This window comes from Rhipicephalus sanguineus, chromosome 1 (genome assembly GCF_013339695.2).
Source record: "Rhipicephalus sanguineus isolate Rsan-2018 chromosome 1, BIME_Rsan_1.4, whole genome shotgun sequence".
Classification (NCBI taxonomy): Eukaryota; Metazoa; Arthropoda; class Arachnida; order Ixodida; family Ixodidae; genus Rhipicephalus; species Rhipicephalus sanguineus.
The window spans coordinates 330010916-330026332 of record NC_051176.1 but is presented as its reverse complement, the minus strand read 5'-3'; the positions used below and the strand labels follow the sequence as shown (position 1 = coordinate 330026332).

At 48.0% G+C, this 15417-nt stretch overlaps 1 protein-coding gene and 1 pseudogene across 1 annotated transcript in view; both read left to right on the top strand.

Annotated features, from left to right (window-relative positions):
- Positions 1-15417, top strand: part of LOC119379533 (WASH complex subunit 2) — a gene marked incomplete at its 5' end in the record, with an annotated part of 624148 nt that overhangs the window by 64866 nt on the left and 543865 nt on the right.
- On the top strand, positions 5972-6620 carry LOC125756945 (uncharacterized; annotated as a pseudogene).

Genomic DNA, 15417 nt, shown 5'->3' with positions numbered 1-15417 from the left:
ATTCATTGTTCCCTGTATTTCGTTGTTGTTTACCAATAGTGTAAGTGGACCCATATGTTACTTGGAATGTTATTGTTTGCTCGTTATGAATGAATACAATGTACAATATGCCCTCTGTAATGACTCCATGACTGGGGTCGACAGTATTGAAAATAAATAAATAAATAAAGCTTTCAGTCATGACTGACTCGATCATTTGTGCAAGTTGCGGTAAGGGGCCAGTCGCGCTCGATGAACCATGTTCGGACCGGCCGCGACTAGCTAAAATGCTAGGTGCCCGTACCTTGTTACTTCGGTGCTCGTTAAACAACCCTAGGTTGCCGAATTAAATTGTGCACGGCCCTCCACTACGGCGTCTCTTATATATTCCTGGGTAGCTTTGAGACGTTAAACCCCATAAACCAATGAATAAATGTTTCCTGCAATTATCACTCACATGTACCTTGACTGTGAATCAGTAGCATAACTGGGGGGTGTGTTCGGTAATTCTACGCCCCCCTCTCCCCGGCAATTCAACTTCTGGCAGTGATGGAAGTGCTGCTCCAATTACTCCAAATTGCTCCAAGAGAGAAATGCTGCTCCATGCTGCTCCAAACTGTAATTTTTGTTAGTAACTGCTCCGGACCGGCTCCGAAATGGCGCTGGTAAACTGAAAACAATGAACTTTAAACACATGATCATCCAGCGAGCCTAAATGAAACAAAAAACAAGCTGTCTACTATCGTTCTGTACCTGCGAACAACTTTTCTTGGCAATGAAGAGAAGGCTTCAGAGCCAAACTATGCGTGTGCTACCACAATTGCGCCACAATTGCGTCCGTGTTTTCAGTGTGAGAATTAAAAACATTACTCTATTTTCTACGGGACACTGTTTGAAAAGAGGCGCAGCACGCACCAAGGAGATATAAAATTGATATTTGTTTTACTTTACCCAGTGTCACTTCATGTTTTTGCACGTGTGAAAACGTCGCACCTTTTACATGCACCCCACACTCAAATTAGCGTCTTCGTCTTCAGGTGAGCGCTTGTCACCCTCTAGCTTTTCCAACGACTCGCCAAAGGAGCTTGTGATGAATTTCACTAACAAATGGTTGTCTAAGCAGATGAAGCAAATAGTATGTAATGTTGTTATTCGACCATGGCCGCTCGAATAATCGAACAGCCGTGACAGGAGATGCGGAAGGTTCACAAACTGAAACTAAATTCGAAACGCGTGCCAAACCGGACTACTTCGTGGAGCAGTACATGTGCAGTAGCTCCGCCCCCGTAGCCTTTACTTCATTGCCAAGAAAAGTCCGCGAGTATAGTATGTATAGTATGCACAGTGTGCTAGAATGGAGTTTCTATACTAGCTCCATACTAGCATATCGACAATGCCACAAGTAGTGGCATTGTTGATATACCTATATCCGATTTAGCTGTATATTTTCACCTGACAGGCATACTATTTTGGTAAAATATATGTGAGATTAGTTCGATATCTTACTGATTACTAACTGCTGGTGGGACGCTTGTGATGTGTGACTGATCACATTTATCACTTTGTCAGCTCCGGCCTCATTTTTGCCACAAGAAATGGCAAGGCTGTTTTGCAACCTATGTGCACTTAGTTTTAGATGCGAAGTATCTTAAGGCGGAGCTCAATCCGGTGGTGGTGGTGTACGGCGTGACCACCCTTACTGCGCATGTGCACACCCTCTCCACAACCTCCTCTCCACTCACCCTCTCCCCTCCCCTCTCCACTTTCCCTCTCCACTTTCTCTCTCCACTTTCCCTCTTCCTTCCCCTCTCCCCTCCCCTCCCCCTTTCCACTCTTCCTCTGAAACGCGGGCTAGACATGCCGAAATTCTTTCCTGCGCAACGCCGCGATGAGCTTGAGCGCATGCGCGTCCCCTCCGCTTCTCTCTCCTCTCCCACGCTCCCCCCTCTCGCCCGCCTGTCGACCGCATTCCCCGCTCGCCCTGTGAGAATTAACGGCCAGGCTAGATGGAAGATACGACGCGCGTAGCGTCCCTCTTCGCGTTCCACGACGCGAGGTCGGTAGCATGCCCAACGAACGCCAACGGAACGCGATCGTGCAAGTGCTCCGGCTTCGCATCGCCTCATGGTCCCCTTTAGCGGGAGATGGTGTAATTTTCTTTCTTGTTGTTTCTTTTTTTGTTTGAAATGCTAGCTATTCTGGTGAAATATGGAAATATCAGATTGCTTTGCTCTATTACCGATTATAAGCTGCTGTACGTGATTGTGGTTTCTTTTATGATTTGGGACTTAGCTTTATCGGTTTTATATCATTTCTGCCACAAGTACCCAAAAAATGTAAGGATACAGCTCATCTTATTTAGTGTTCAGTGACCACTCATCTGCCTGATTATTTGTTTGTTGCAATTTACAGTGATAATTGTGTGCAATATGATTAATAATAAGTATTAATACTTATGAGATGCTTAAATAATGCTTTAAACTCCAGGAGTTGTTTGAAATATTTTACCATCTGCTCCAAAAATGGCTGCTCCAAACTAGCATTTCTTTCTGCTCCAGAATGTGCTCCAAAAAGCAAAATGTCGCTTCCATTACTGTTCTGGCCAAGCCCATGCTGTCAATAGATCAGCCTCTCCGAACTCTGTGCTTTAGAATTAGTCGAAAACTATCATTAAAATTCGATTAATGAAAGTGAGAGGTGGTAGATTTATAGATTACATTACGGTATGCCAAAAATGTGCATGAATCACATGTTTAACTGAAATGTTTGTGGGGTTGCTTCAGTGTTTACAATAATTACACACCAACCTCTGAAGATTTTGAGGAAAAACGAGCCATTTCCTTGATTTCCTGACTTGCTTATTAATGATACTTGAGAAAGCCAGCGAAAAAAGACGCGTACACGAAGGAAGGAAGACACAACACGACGCTGGACTTACCCTGACATATGATTGAAAACCACCATAGGCGTGCGCAGAGGGAGGGGGGGGGGGCAGGGGAACTGCACCCCCTAGTCACCTAAGAAGAGGTGAGCGCGAAGTCTGCCCCGTACATTGATTTAATAGGGAGGGGGGGCGCCGCGATGAACTTTCGCCCCCCCCCTCCCCCGCCCCCCCGAAGGGGAACCCTGCGCACACCTATGCACACTGCCCTCAAGCAATCCAAACAGCCCACACATCCACCATGCTCTCAGCAAAGTACAAAAAAACAGGATATAAAACATCAAATTTGCCCTAACTCAACAATGTTTTCTTCTCTTTTCACGGTTTTCTCAAGTTCAGTATGAAGAACTGGCCCAGCAAGCAGCCCTTCTTCAGTACATTTGCTTATTAAGTTGCGATTTGTCTGGCCGCCTTTTACCCCGCCTGGTTATGCTGAGCCCAAGAGTGCCGCGGTCATTTGTTTGTCCTAATGCCGCTGTGCAGTCCGGCACAGAACATGTCGGCATTGTGGATGCGTAACACGAGTAATCTTTTTTTGCGCGTATTACAAAATCCGGACTATCAGTTCGTTGACACAACGCAGTGACGCATATGATCCGGCGCGCCGATACGACAGCAGTCGTAGCAGCGGCGCACCTAGCTGAAGCCTGACGCGACTACGGCGCCACTTGCTGCCTCCGCTTGCGGCGGAGCTGCGCAACAGAGCCGAGTTTTCAAACTGAAGTAGTTCTAGAAACGTTGGTTGTGTTTGCCTCAAACTTCAACGAACACCTCCGGTGCCTTGAAGCTGTACTTCAAGGAATCAAGACCTCCGGACTCACCCTAAAGCCAGAAAAAAAAATGCCGCTTCGGGTACGACGAACTCTTGTTCTTGGGCCATGTCATTAGCAGGTCTGGAGTTCACCCAGACCCGTGGAAAACTCTGCTGGACGCACCCCCTCGTAAGTCCCTCCAGCCCTTTTCACCGTCTTGGGCACGTTTCTGGAAGAGTACACGATATGCATCAAGCCTGACGCGGTACCGTATGCCCTCAGCATAGCCCGGCGTATCCGATACCACTACAAGACGTAGTCAAAAAGGAGCTGGACAAGGTGGAGCCAGAGGGCGTGATACGGCGCATCGACGAACCGACGGACTGGTGCGCAGGACTTGTCGTCGTCCCGAAGCCAGCGGTGGGTTACCGCCTGTGCGTTGATTTCACAGAACTCAACCAAGTTGTTCTGCATGAACGCCACGTACTCCCGACCGTTGACCAGACCCTCAGGCTTCTTGGTGATGCACGTGTTTTTTCGAAGTTGGACGCAACTTCAGGCTTCCACCAAGTACGCCTGGCGCGCGACTCCCAGAAGTACACGACTTTCATCACTCCGTTTGGCAGGTATTGCAACTGCCGCCTCCCATTCGGCATAACATCGGCCCCGGAATACTTTCAGCGTCAGATGTCTCGCCTGCTGGAAGGGTTGGCCGGTGTTGTTAACCTTATGGACGACATCTTTGTGTTTGGTCGCACCACAGAAGAACACTACCAACACCTCCAGGCAGTTGTCGGTCGCCTCCAACAAGCGGGGGGTCACCCTCAACGCTGCCAAATGCACTTTTGGCGTGTCCAGCGTGCAATTCCTTGGCATTGTCGTCGTTGCCAATGGCATCACTCCTGATACAGAGAAAGTGGCCGCCATTCAGCGCATGCCAGCTCCTCAGGACGCTCATGGTGTCCAGCGCTTTCTCGGTATGCTCAACCATGTCGGTCGCTTCCTCCCGAGCCTCTCTCAAACAACTGCGCCAATCAGAAGTCTCCTGAACAAGACTGCAGCCTGGACATGGGGACCAGCGCAAGCTTCAGCATTTGAAAAGCTCAAGAGCATGCTGTCCTCAGACATCTGCCTCGCAAGGTATAACCCTGAACTGTTGACGACAGTCTCTGCAGATGCCAGTTCCTTCGGGCTGGGTGCTGTTCTTCTTCAAGACCAGCCATCAGGGGAGCGCCGACCAGTTGCATACGCCTCTCGAGCGCTGACTGAAACGGAACGGAGGTACAGCCAAATCGAAAAAGAGGCACTGGCTGCCACCTGGGCCATCAACCGATTCGATGAGTTTCTTTGGGGTCTCCGTTTCACCCTGGAGACCGACCATAAGCCATTAGTAAAGCTCCTAGGAACCGCAGATCTCGATCTCATGCCACCACGAATCCAGCGCTTCCGCATCCGCCTTCTCCGTTAACCGTTTGACGTCAAGTGCGTTCCTGGGAAACAGCTGGCCACTGCCGATGCACTCTCAAGGGACCCAGTCGTCCAGCTGCCAGCGACTGCAGCTGGTGATAAGGTGGAGCTGTACGTTCTAGAAGCACTCCATGCTATCTCTCCCACATTTGCTGTCCTCCTCGACGATTTCTGAGCTCACGAGGCTGCAGATGGGGAGTGTGCGTAGCTCAAGTCGTACTGTGAGCAAGGGTGGCCTAGGAAAGAGAATCTGCCTCTCAGCATGGCTCAGTTCTCGGCTCATCAGGCCGAATTCAGTGTCGGTGATGGCCTTCTCCTCTGTGGTGGACGCCTGCTGGTGCCCGCTTCTCTGCGGAAGCACATCCTCTCCCTCATCCATGACGGACACCTCGGAGTGAACTGCTGCTGTGCCATCGCCAAGGGAGCTGTCTGGTGGCCGACCATGGGGAGCCAGATCAAGACCATAGTGGAGAACTGTCCCAACTGTGCCACCACGCGGGTCCAGCGAGCAGAGCCACTGCTGCCTACTGTGACGCCTAGCCGTCCCTGGGAGCGAGTCGGGGTGGACGGCTTTCATCACGAAGGAGCTGACTACCTTCTCCTCGTAGATTACTACGCAAGGTACCCAGAAGTGCTGTCCCTTTGCTCGTCGACGTCTACAGCGATCTCCATCATCAAAAGTGTCTTCGCAAGGCATGGGATCCCAGAGACCCTCGTCAGCGATAATGGGCCTCAATTTTCGTCGGCAGAATTCCGTGTCTTCACCCAGAGCTACGGCTTCTCCCATGTCACCAGCAGTCCCAGGTACCCGCAGTCCAAGGGGGAAGTCTAGCGTATGGTGCGGACGGTCAAGGAACTCTTCAAGAAGTCTCCGGACTGGCCTTTGGCTCTCTTGGCATACCGCAATGCACCTGGCGTGACTGGGTACAGCCCTGCTCAGCTGCTCATGAGGCGCAGCCTCAGGACTCGCCTTCCGGTCCCAACGGCCGCGTTGCTTCCAGAACCGCCTAACGCTGCCGACTTCCACCGGCGTGACACTGCCCAACGACGTCGCCAGCGTCAAGACTTCGACCGTCGACATACTGCACAAGATTTACGGCTCCTGGAGGAGGGAGAGAGAGTGTGGATTCGCGACAGATTGTGCTGGCACTGTTCTCAGCCCAGCGCAGCGTCCACGCTCCTATGTGGTCCAGACGGATGCAGGTGCTCTCGTCCGGAACCAGAGAGTTCCGCAGCAGTCTCCGTCATCAGGTGGTCTAGACCTCGGCAGCTCCAGTCCACAGACACCAGGATTCGAAAGCCTGCCACAGACTCCAACTCACCCAGAGCCTGTGTACAGCAGTCCAACTCCCAGGGCACTTACTCCTCTACCAGTTGCATCGCCACCGGTTGCCTCGGCTGCTCCCTCAAGACCGCCTGGGTCGGTTGTGCGCACTCGGTCTGGACGTTGTGTTAGGCCACCGGTGCGGCTGAACTTGTAGAGCGTGCCACGAGACATTTGTCATTAGGTTGCTTACCTGAGAGCAAGGGGTTGCTTTGTTACTTTCCCAAAGGGAGGGATGTAGAGGGCGCGAGTGCAAAGTCAAATATGAGGCGCCCTCTATAGGATGGAGTATATAAAGGGTGTACTGTCAATAAACAGGGGCACTTCTGCTGGGTACTCTGAGCGTGTGTTTTACTTCGCGGCCCTCGGGCTTCACTCTGCCTCCTCGGCTTGAACCCTCCACCACACGCACAACCTATGAAATATTTCATATCACCATCGTGCATCCCCTTTTGACACGTGCTCTCAAACTTATTTCTTGTTTAAACTTCAAGTACTTGCGACGCGCTTACACGGCAGCTGCTGAAAACTTCTATTTAATCAAAGGTTGTTGCCTGTAGCGACCATTCAATTTATTTGAACGATATCACACGTCGCTTGTCACGCGCTTAAAAACTCCGAACAAAGGAAACAAAGGAACCGAACATGCGCAGCACGCGGTATACGTATATTGCGCTTTAACGCAGACACGGTAGCTGAAGCCCGAACGCTGAAATCAGTGATTGAAAATGGGCCGGAAAGTCATTTTGAGTGCGCCACAGCGATAGAACAGTCACGAAAATAAATCATCGCCATACATGCAGGGGTACACATAGATGGCTAGCAGGCGTCACCAGGAGCAATCGACACTGAACGTGCTCCTGACGGCAACTCTGCTCCATTTCGCTGAGCATTTTGCTTGAGGATTCAGTACAAACTGCTTTATGGACTTGCCCACTAATGTTTCAATAACTCGAGCAGGAGAGACTGGCCGGTAGCGTCGAGCAGCCTTCACGTAGCGAACGCGCGCGCGACGAGCGGCACCTGAGTCCACTCTCTGACATCACACGCGAGAGGGCGCCACTCAAAGATCTCGAGGCCGTATTGCGCGAACAGTCGAGTTCACTCTGGAACTAACGCGGCCACCAGCGATAAGGCTGGAATGTTCGATGCCGCATGTATAAATGCCGACACTCCTTACCGCAGAGGAGATTATCGACGGCCAACGCTCTGTTCACCGTTATCAGTGTACAGTATGTATTGCTGTAGGTTGACTTTCCAATTCACGGCCACAAGTTCGGCCAAATAAAGAGTTTCATTTTGGACACGCCGACTGCTGCCTTTGTCAGCGTCACGACGACGTGACAATATGCTATGATCGATGATCTCCTACACTTCTGCAACATTGCATCATGGGTGTCAAACGAAAGGTCATTGAAAGGGCGATACAGTTTTTGTGTGTAAAATATGGTACGACCAACTCACTAGTGATAAGAAATCACCTGGGTTTTTTTTAGAGCAGTCCCAATTACAATTCGAGTGTGTGCTAATTAGTATCAAACAAAGTGTCATAAAATGAGCATTGCATTAGTGATCGCTAATCACACTGGCGTATTAATGATCCCTAGTGTTATGTTCTGATTGATGGTCTCATGCATTCCTGTAACATTACATCATGGGAATCCAATGAAAGGTCATTGAAAGGGTGATACATTTCTTGCGTGTAATTTATAGTACCCCCGCATTCCTGAAAACTCTCCTGAATTGTCCGGGAGACTCCCGAATTTGGACCTAATCTCCCGATTGTACGAATGTCATCTTGAATCTCCCGAAAAGTGGCCACCACAGCAGAGGCGTTTTTTTTTTCTCTCTTTTTTTAAAATCATGCGCGTACGTCAGCCTTTCCTGCTGTGGCGGTTCTGCGGAAGAGCACTTGCCACCACACTTCTACCGCTGAGTACATTCTAGCACTGCGCATCTGGGCGAAGGCTGGCCGGCTAGCCGTGAGAAGCGCTCGCCACCGTACCGAAAGGAGGCGAGGGAAAAGGTACGGTCTCCACGGAGAAAGATTGCCAAAAGTGCACGCCGGGCGGAGCCATGGCGCTGCATGTGCGCTCCGATAACGAGACTGTTGAGCACATTCTATTTTCCAAAGGAGGGGTGGCCGGCAGACTGGCAGTAAGTAAGCGGCCCCATTGTGCTTTGCACTCTTGATATCGGCATGCTTGGGAGAAACAGCGCCGCTTGTCGCAATCTTGCTGCTCCGGCCACCGTTCAGTTCATTTGCGGCAATCGTTTCCGTTAAGCCTTGCCAGAACTTTTGCGTCTCCATCTTGGCCCCCGCATTTTGTACGCTACGCCGTCTGCCGTGGGGGTTGCGTGTTTCCAGAGTTCAGTTAGAAGGTCGATGACAGCGTCAAAATCAAATACTTGCAAGTGTTTCTGGAGTCATACACAGCTGGGTGCTTTGTGATTTCGCGGAAAGGTGACAAGTACGGATTCTGTACCACATGCGCCTGTGAACTGCCTTGGTGCCTTCACAAGTAAAGAAGTTTGGTTCAAGCAGCTCGAAACAAACATCCTTATTCCTTTCTGATGTCAGTCTCCAGTGTCGGTAATTTCCGCTACGCAAAAAGAACCCCCCCCTCTCGCTGCGGTCTCCCGAATTTTCATGCTGTGAGGTTGGCAGGTATGCCCCCGAGTCACTAGTGGTAAGAAATCACTGTTTTTTATGGCAGTCCTAGTTATAATTCGACTGTGTACTCATAGGTATCAAACATGTTGCCACTAGATGAGCATTGCAGTGGTGATCACTAATCACCCTGACGTGTTAGCGATCACGAGTGATATGTTCTGTTTGATTGTCTCGTACGTTCCTGTAACGCTGCATCATGCGTGGGAAATGAAAAGTTATTGAAAGGCTGATTCCATCTTAATCTCAAGGCATGTTATCGCAATGCCGAACCGAAAACACTACCCGGGTAAAACATTCTCAAATCGTTATGAAACAATCATTGTCCCTATAACGTCGAGCTCTTTAAATCAGTCACGCAAACGGTGATCATGAGAGCCATGGCAAGTCCGCGAAAAACGAACTTTGTTATTGTGAACACAAGACAGTTTTATAAACATTCGGCCGTCCTTGTGTTGCTGAGCAGTGTTCTATATATCACTGCAGTCCGGAGCAGCTTGTACAAAAGTGTAAATGTGCCTATCATAAGCGCCACACTCCCTGCGCTGGATGTGCTGCATGGAGCTTCCCACAGCCCAAACCAGCAGAGCACGGTGATGCTCTTTCTTAGAGATGCTTACCGGTGTCATGAGGAGGTCATCTCTCCACTCGATGAGGAAGCCCTTGACACCTGCCTTGAATTTTGAGAAAAGTTCAATTGGATTGAAAAATGGGCTGTAGGGCGGTAGCCGCTTCACGATGTGCTCGCTTGCAACGAGGGCAGCCTGTTCAGCGCGGTGGTGCGCTGGTTCATTGTCAAACAAGAACACTGCATCTGCTCCCGGTTCCTGCTGAGAAACTTTGCCAACACTTCTGTGACAAAGTCGTTAACACTTTCGTGACCGCGCCTATTCCCATCGATAGTATGTTATCGATGATTTCAATATCAGGTTTTGGCACTCTCTGAGCGGTTCCGAACAGCTAACGCAATACAAAGCATAAAATAACATGTTTTTTATCAGTTTTGTTTGCGAGTTTGTTTTTTTCACCGCGGGGAGATTTTGAAAGCTCGTTCGCAGTCGGGTAGGTGAGCGCTCGTTGTTTCAGACTTCGCGTCGACGCCGCTCGCGGGTGCCTCACGGAAACGGTGAATTTAGACGGATTCCATTTAATATGAGCGGGAACCTCTGGATGATGGTAGCACAACAGACAGGGAAGACGACTTCGATTCGCCAGGCTTCAGTACGGACGGCGAAAGTGCGTCAAACCTCCCCGGAACATAAGCAGCTATCCGCCGGTAAGTTTCGTCTTCTTGTCGGGTCGTTTTATCGCTGCCGCGCGTCGATGTAAATGTATCTGGTGCGTTCTAAAAATAACAGCTCTTATCTGCAAGGTGTTAACTTCATTCGGGCGGGAGCATTTGGCGTCGGCTGCAGAAAGAGCGCAGCTCTCTTCGCGAATATTGCGTGGAGCGGACTTTGACCCAACGCTCCGGTGTGCTGCGCGGCGGCGTCATCGGGTTGTTTTTTACCGCAGAAGTCGTCAGAGAGATATGCAACCACACAGATAAGTATGCGTGGATGCATACTTTCGAAAAGCCAACATACAGTGAGAGGGACGGATCCATGGAGGGAGATTACTGAAGAGAAGATGAGCAAGTTCGTCTCACTCCATGTGTACATGGTAATCGTTGAAGTCCCGCGCTTGCATTGGTGCTGGTGTCGACGACACATATTTTCAGGCCTTCGCCCACCGTCAGTGATGCCACGGAAAAGGTTCAAGGCTTCTTGAGTGTCTCTGATCTGAAGAAGACGACCGTCACATCCCACGAGATTATTCACCACGTGTCTTCCCTATTGCAACATATGAACGATTTTTCTACGCTATCTTTTAACCCCGTCGGAACCTTTCAGTGGATGAGAAAATGGTGAAATGTGAAGGTCGGTATGGTATTCGGCAGTGTATGAGCGAGAAAGAGCTCAAATGAGGGTACAATTATGGATTTTTGCAGATTTGGAACAGGCTACACTGTTCCTTTCAACAAATACACAGGAAAATTGAAAAATACCAGAACTGTAAACTATGCTAGGAAAGTTGAACAGAAAAAAGTTTTTTCCCCGAAACATGCGCAGCCAGCCTTTGTTTCACCGCGTCGAGAACCTGCATCGCGCGGTGGCATGATAGGCACTAGTGCCTATATTTTTGTATTTAAAGGACCCCTGACACCAAAATTGAAACCTCGAGATCTTTGTGTTGTTTGACTTTCCTGTATACGGGGGCACATCTGACCGATTATTAGTGACGAACGTTGCCTTTAAGATATCTTAATTTGGTTTTAAAGTAAGCGTGAGTGCTCACTTGAGTTGGCTGCACCTTGCGACATCCTGGTATGACGTAGATAGAGGCCCCGTGTGACGTTCCAAGTGTAAAGCAAGTATTGTGGACGTCACAGAAGGTTTGCGGGGCGCACGTGCACAATACGACGAGGCCTATTGTTCCGCACCCCTACCCATACCGAGGCACCCACATACTTTCAATCTCTACCGCGCTCGGGGCCCCGATTTGAAAACCGCGCTGTCAACGTCACCACAGCTTGAGTGCACGTGGTCTTTGACGCTCCCCCGCATGGGGCGCCAGTTTCTTGTGGTTTTTAGGCGGGCGTTTTGAAGTGATGCTAAAATGGTCACAATTAACTACGCTAGAATTAGTTGTACGATACGCTAGAGCATTTACGATTTAATTTAGAGATTACCAGACACAAAGCTACAAATTACAGCCAAAAAGTCGCCAACAAAATTTTCGCTGTCAGGGGTCCTTTAAGTAAATAATCTTTGTACTTACAGAGCTTATATTTCCACTATTATTCTGCGAGGGCTTTGTGCTCAAAACGTATATTTCGATTTTTTAATGTTTAACCTTTGCAGAGTAGCATTGATGTTTTTATGAATCTTTCTTTCTTTCTTTCTGATGCATTTTTCTTTGTTTGATAATTTTTTTATTATATTCGGAATAAATCCATTGTTTGGAAATAATACTGTTCAAAAGACCAATTCCTCCTCTATCATTTAATACCGTACACTTTAGCATCAATTATTTTCTGTGGCAGGAAGAAAAATATTTTCTGGACTAGCCAAAAACAACCGATTTTTCCGCGGTCACGAAAGTGTTAAACAGTGGACTAAACAGTGGACCTTGTCCGCAATATTCCAATGCAGAAGGCCATTTGCCGACACGCAGGCTATAACATTTATATTTGCACCCTTTGCGCTTGTGGTGAAACAGTACGCTGGAGCACCTCGTTTTGCTCTTCCGAAACTGCGTCAGCACCAGATGTTGGGAAGTTTTGTCTCGTCAGTGTAATATCACATTCATGTAGTTCCCTCGTTTTGAAACCATTGAGCTTATCGATGCCGCTATTAGTGAACGACAACCCACTATTGGTGAACGTGATAATAACTAAAATAACTAGATTTTCTGGGAAAATGCAAATAAGCCCAGAAAATGTGACAAGCGACTGGAAAAATCTACAAGCGACTCGGCGGAAAAAATAAGCCCAAATATGCTTATTATATAAGCGGAACTGGCAACTCTGCCTGGCAGTGAACCACTGGCGTAGCCAGGCGGGGGGCTGTTCGGGAGGTTCAACACCCCCTTCCCGAAACTTTTCAGTTTTGCTTGTGTATATGTACACGCACGCATATAAACACGCACGAACATACACAACGTATTTTTGAAACCCCTCCCCCCCTAGAAAAAAATTCTGGCTACGCTGCACCAGTAACACCTTACAAAGCAAATTACAAAAACAAAAGCCGCATGCACATGACATTTTTCTTTCTTTTTGTGCTCTTCACTCTCCTTTCCGTTGACGGCTCTTCACGGTTTCGCATTCGCCAACCACTAGCTCCATGTCTCTGCGGTGGCGAATGCTCGCTGGCGTGTTTCACTTCACGGCTGCTAGCGGTTGTTTCCAGGAGTTGGTTGAACTAGAGGACTAGGTTGAACCCCTTAGTTCCGGACAGTCGATGTTGCGTGGTAACATTAATAACGGTCTCAAGCTGCTCCCGAGGCTAAATAGTGTTAATATAAGTGTCAATTTTGAAAATAGGCATCTATACGCATTTGTAATCATTTAGGCACAAATGCCAAAAATAAGCATTTATAGGCACTATAAAAACACTATAAAAGCCCTAATTCATTCTCATATATCAAAGTGGCCCGATATGAGCACAAGGAACAAAATAGGCATTTGTCTAAAATCCGGTCTCTACTGATAATCATATCATGGTTTTGACACGTAATATGACTGCAAATGTGTTTCAGTTGAAATTGAAAGAAAAAAATTGGGGGACCCTTAAAGCTTCGCCTTTAAGAGTTGAACGCAATAGCGAAATCCGGCCCCTGGTGTGCACTTCAACCACTAAGTGCATACTTATTAATGTGTATTGTTACACACACACGCACAGACACACACGCACGCACGCGAGAATAGTACATACACGTTTTTGACCTAAAGCAAGAGTCACATGGCCTCCAAGATATACGCCGCGCGCTTGCCATCTCGGAGGCCATGAAGAGTCTCGCAATGCCTCACAGAAGGCAGCACATTATCTAGCGTTTGCTGTTTGCTTGATCAACGCCTCCTCTGGAAAGGCGGCATTGGCTTGATATGTTTTCCGCTAGATGGACATAGTTGTCCATTTCCTTTCTCGATTTTTCGCTCACGGATGATTTTTCGCTCACAACCAACGGTCCCGACACCGACGGCGGAATTTCTGCGACACGAGCTCTCTATCGCTATCGCGTTAAAAGGTAGCTTGTGTGCGCAGTGTTTTGCTGCCTTGAAAAAGAAAATTCGACTGCCACTAGGAAACAAAACTCTCAGGTAAATAAAAGAGTCATAAAAGAAAAACCATAAAACTGCGAGACTTGTTTGCGAAATATTTTACTCTCCCAACCAGATATATTGTCTTTGCAACACAAAGGTAAATACACAATTTCACGAATTCGAAACTAGTGTCACACTAAATATCGTAATATTTCATGACACTGTGACGTGCAACTAATCTTCATATAGCACAAAACATATGCGATAAACACTGTCCGCTGCGAAACAACATGCAGCGCTTCGTGTGGTGTGGTGTGTGTTCCTTCTTTGTCGTCATCTTGCGCTGTTTCCCATTTCAACATGCATACGTTTGGAAATGTATGCGACTTGAATGAATGATTGACTGTTTGCACCTTTCACAAGTGTTGAGTAGTGATTGCATTTATTCAACTAAGATGCACAGTACTCATGATGTTGAGCAGTATTTTGTGAGAAAAAAGCACCACAACAGCTGGTGGAACGCTTGGAAAGCGACTGCACAGACAACAGTCCTCATACAGCGATAGAGTGTCTCAAACCGGAAGTCGATGCAGACGGCGCCGTAGCCCACAATCCTTTGCGAGAATAGGGTTTTTGCTATCCAGATCTTCGACATTAATGCTTTCACAACTCATAAGAAGGGCCTCAGTGTCTCTCTCTCTCTCTTTTTTTTTTTTTTTACTGCTGTACCATTTATATGTACCAGTGGCAACTGATGTAAAGGGCTGACCACGTTGATGGGAAACGTTCTGTACATGAGGGAAATGTGCCTCATATGAAGCTCAGTGATAATGTCTATAAATGAAAGAATTGTTTGCTGAATTTCTAGTTAAACAATTGCTGAATACTGGTGTTTCTCCTAAATGTACATCGTAGTTAGTGTATGGAGCCAGAACTCTTGTGAAAATGAGCAGAGGTAGTGGATTGAGAAGAAGAATGTTATAGGTACACAAAGAGAGCTTAAGTGCACTTTAGCAACTTTTTAGCTGAAATTGAAGAGTTCATTTAATGCATAGAATAGATAACCTGTGGCCTATCAGAGGGGATACCAATACAGTGCCGCTGGCTACACTCCCAGGAATTACACATGCAGAAATACCCGACAAAGTGGACAGGGAAGTGCCTTCCGTCATAGCTCAATTGGTGGAGCATCGGACGTGTAATTCAAAGGTTGTGGGTTCGGATCCCGATGATGTAAAGGATGATTTTTCGTACACTTTAATTCTTTTTAGTTTACGTCATAATTACTACACTAAACGGGGTGTCTACCAACCTGAAAAACCTGGAGTTGTCACGGAATTTGGGCATGTCTGCAAAAGTCGGGGAATTGTCACGTAATTTTTGAAAAACCTGGCTTGGTCATGGAAAGGGACCGACGGCAGTCTGCGCAACCATCACGAAAACGATCTTTACCCTTGATCAAAGCTTATAATGTCG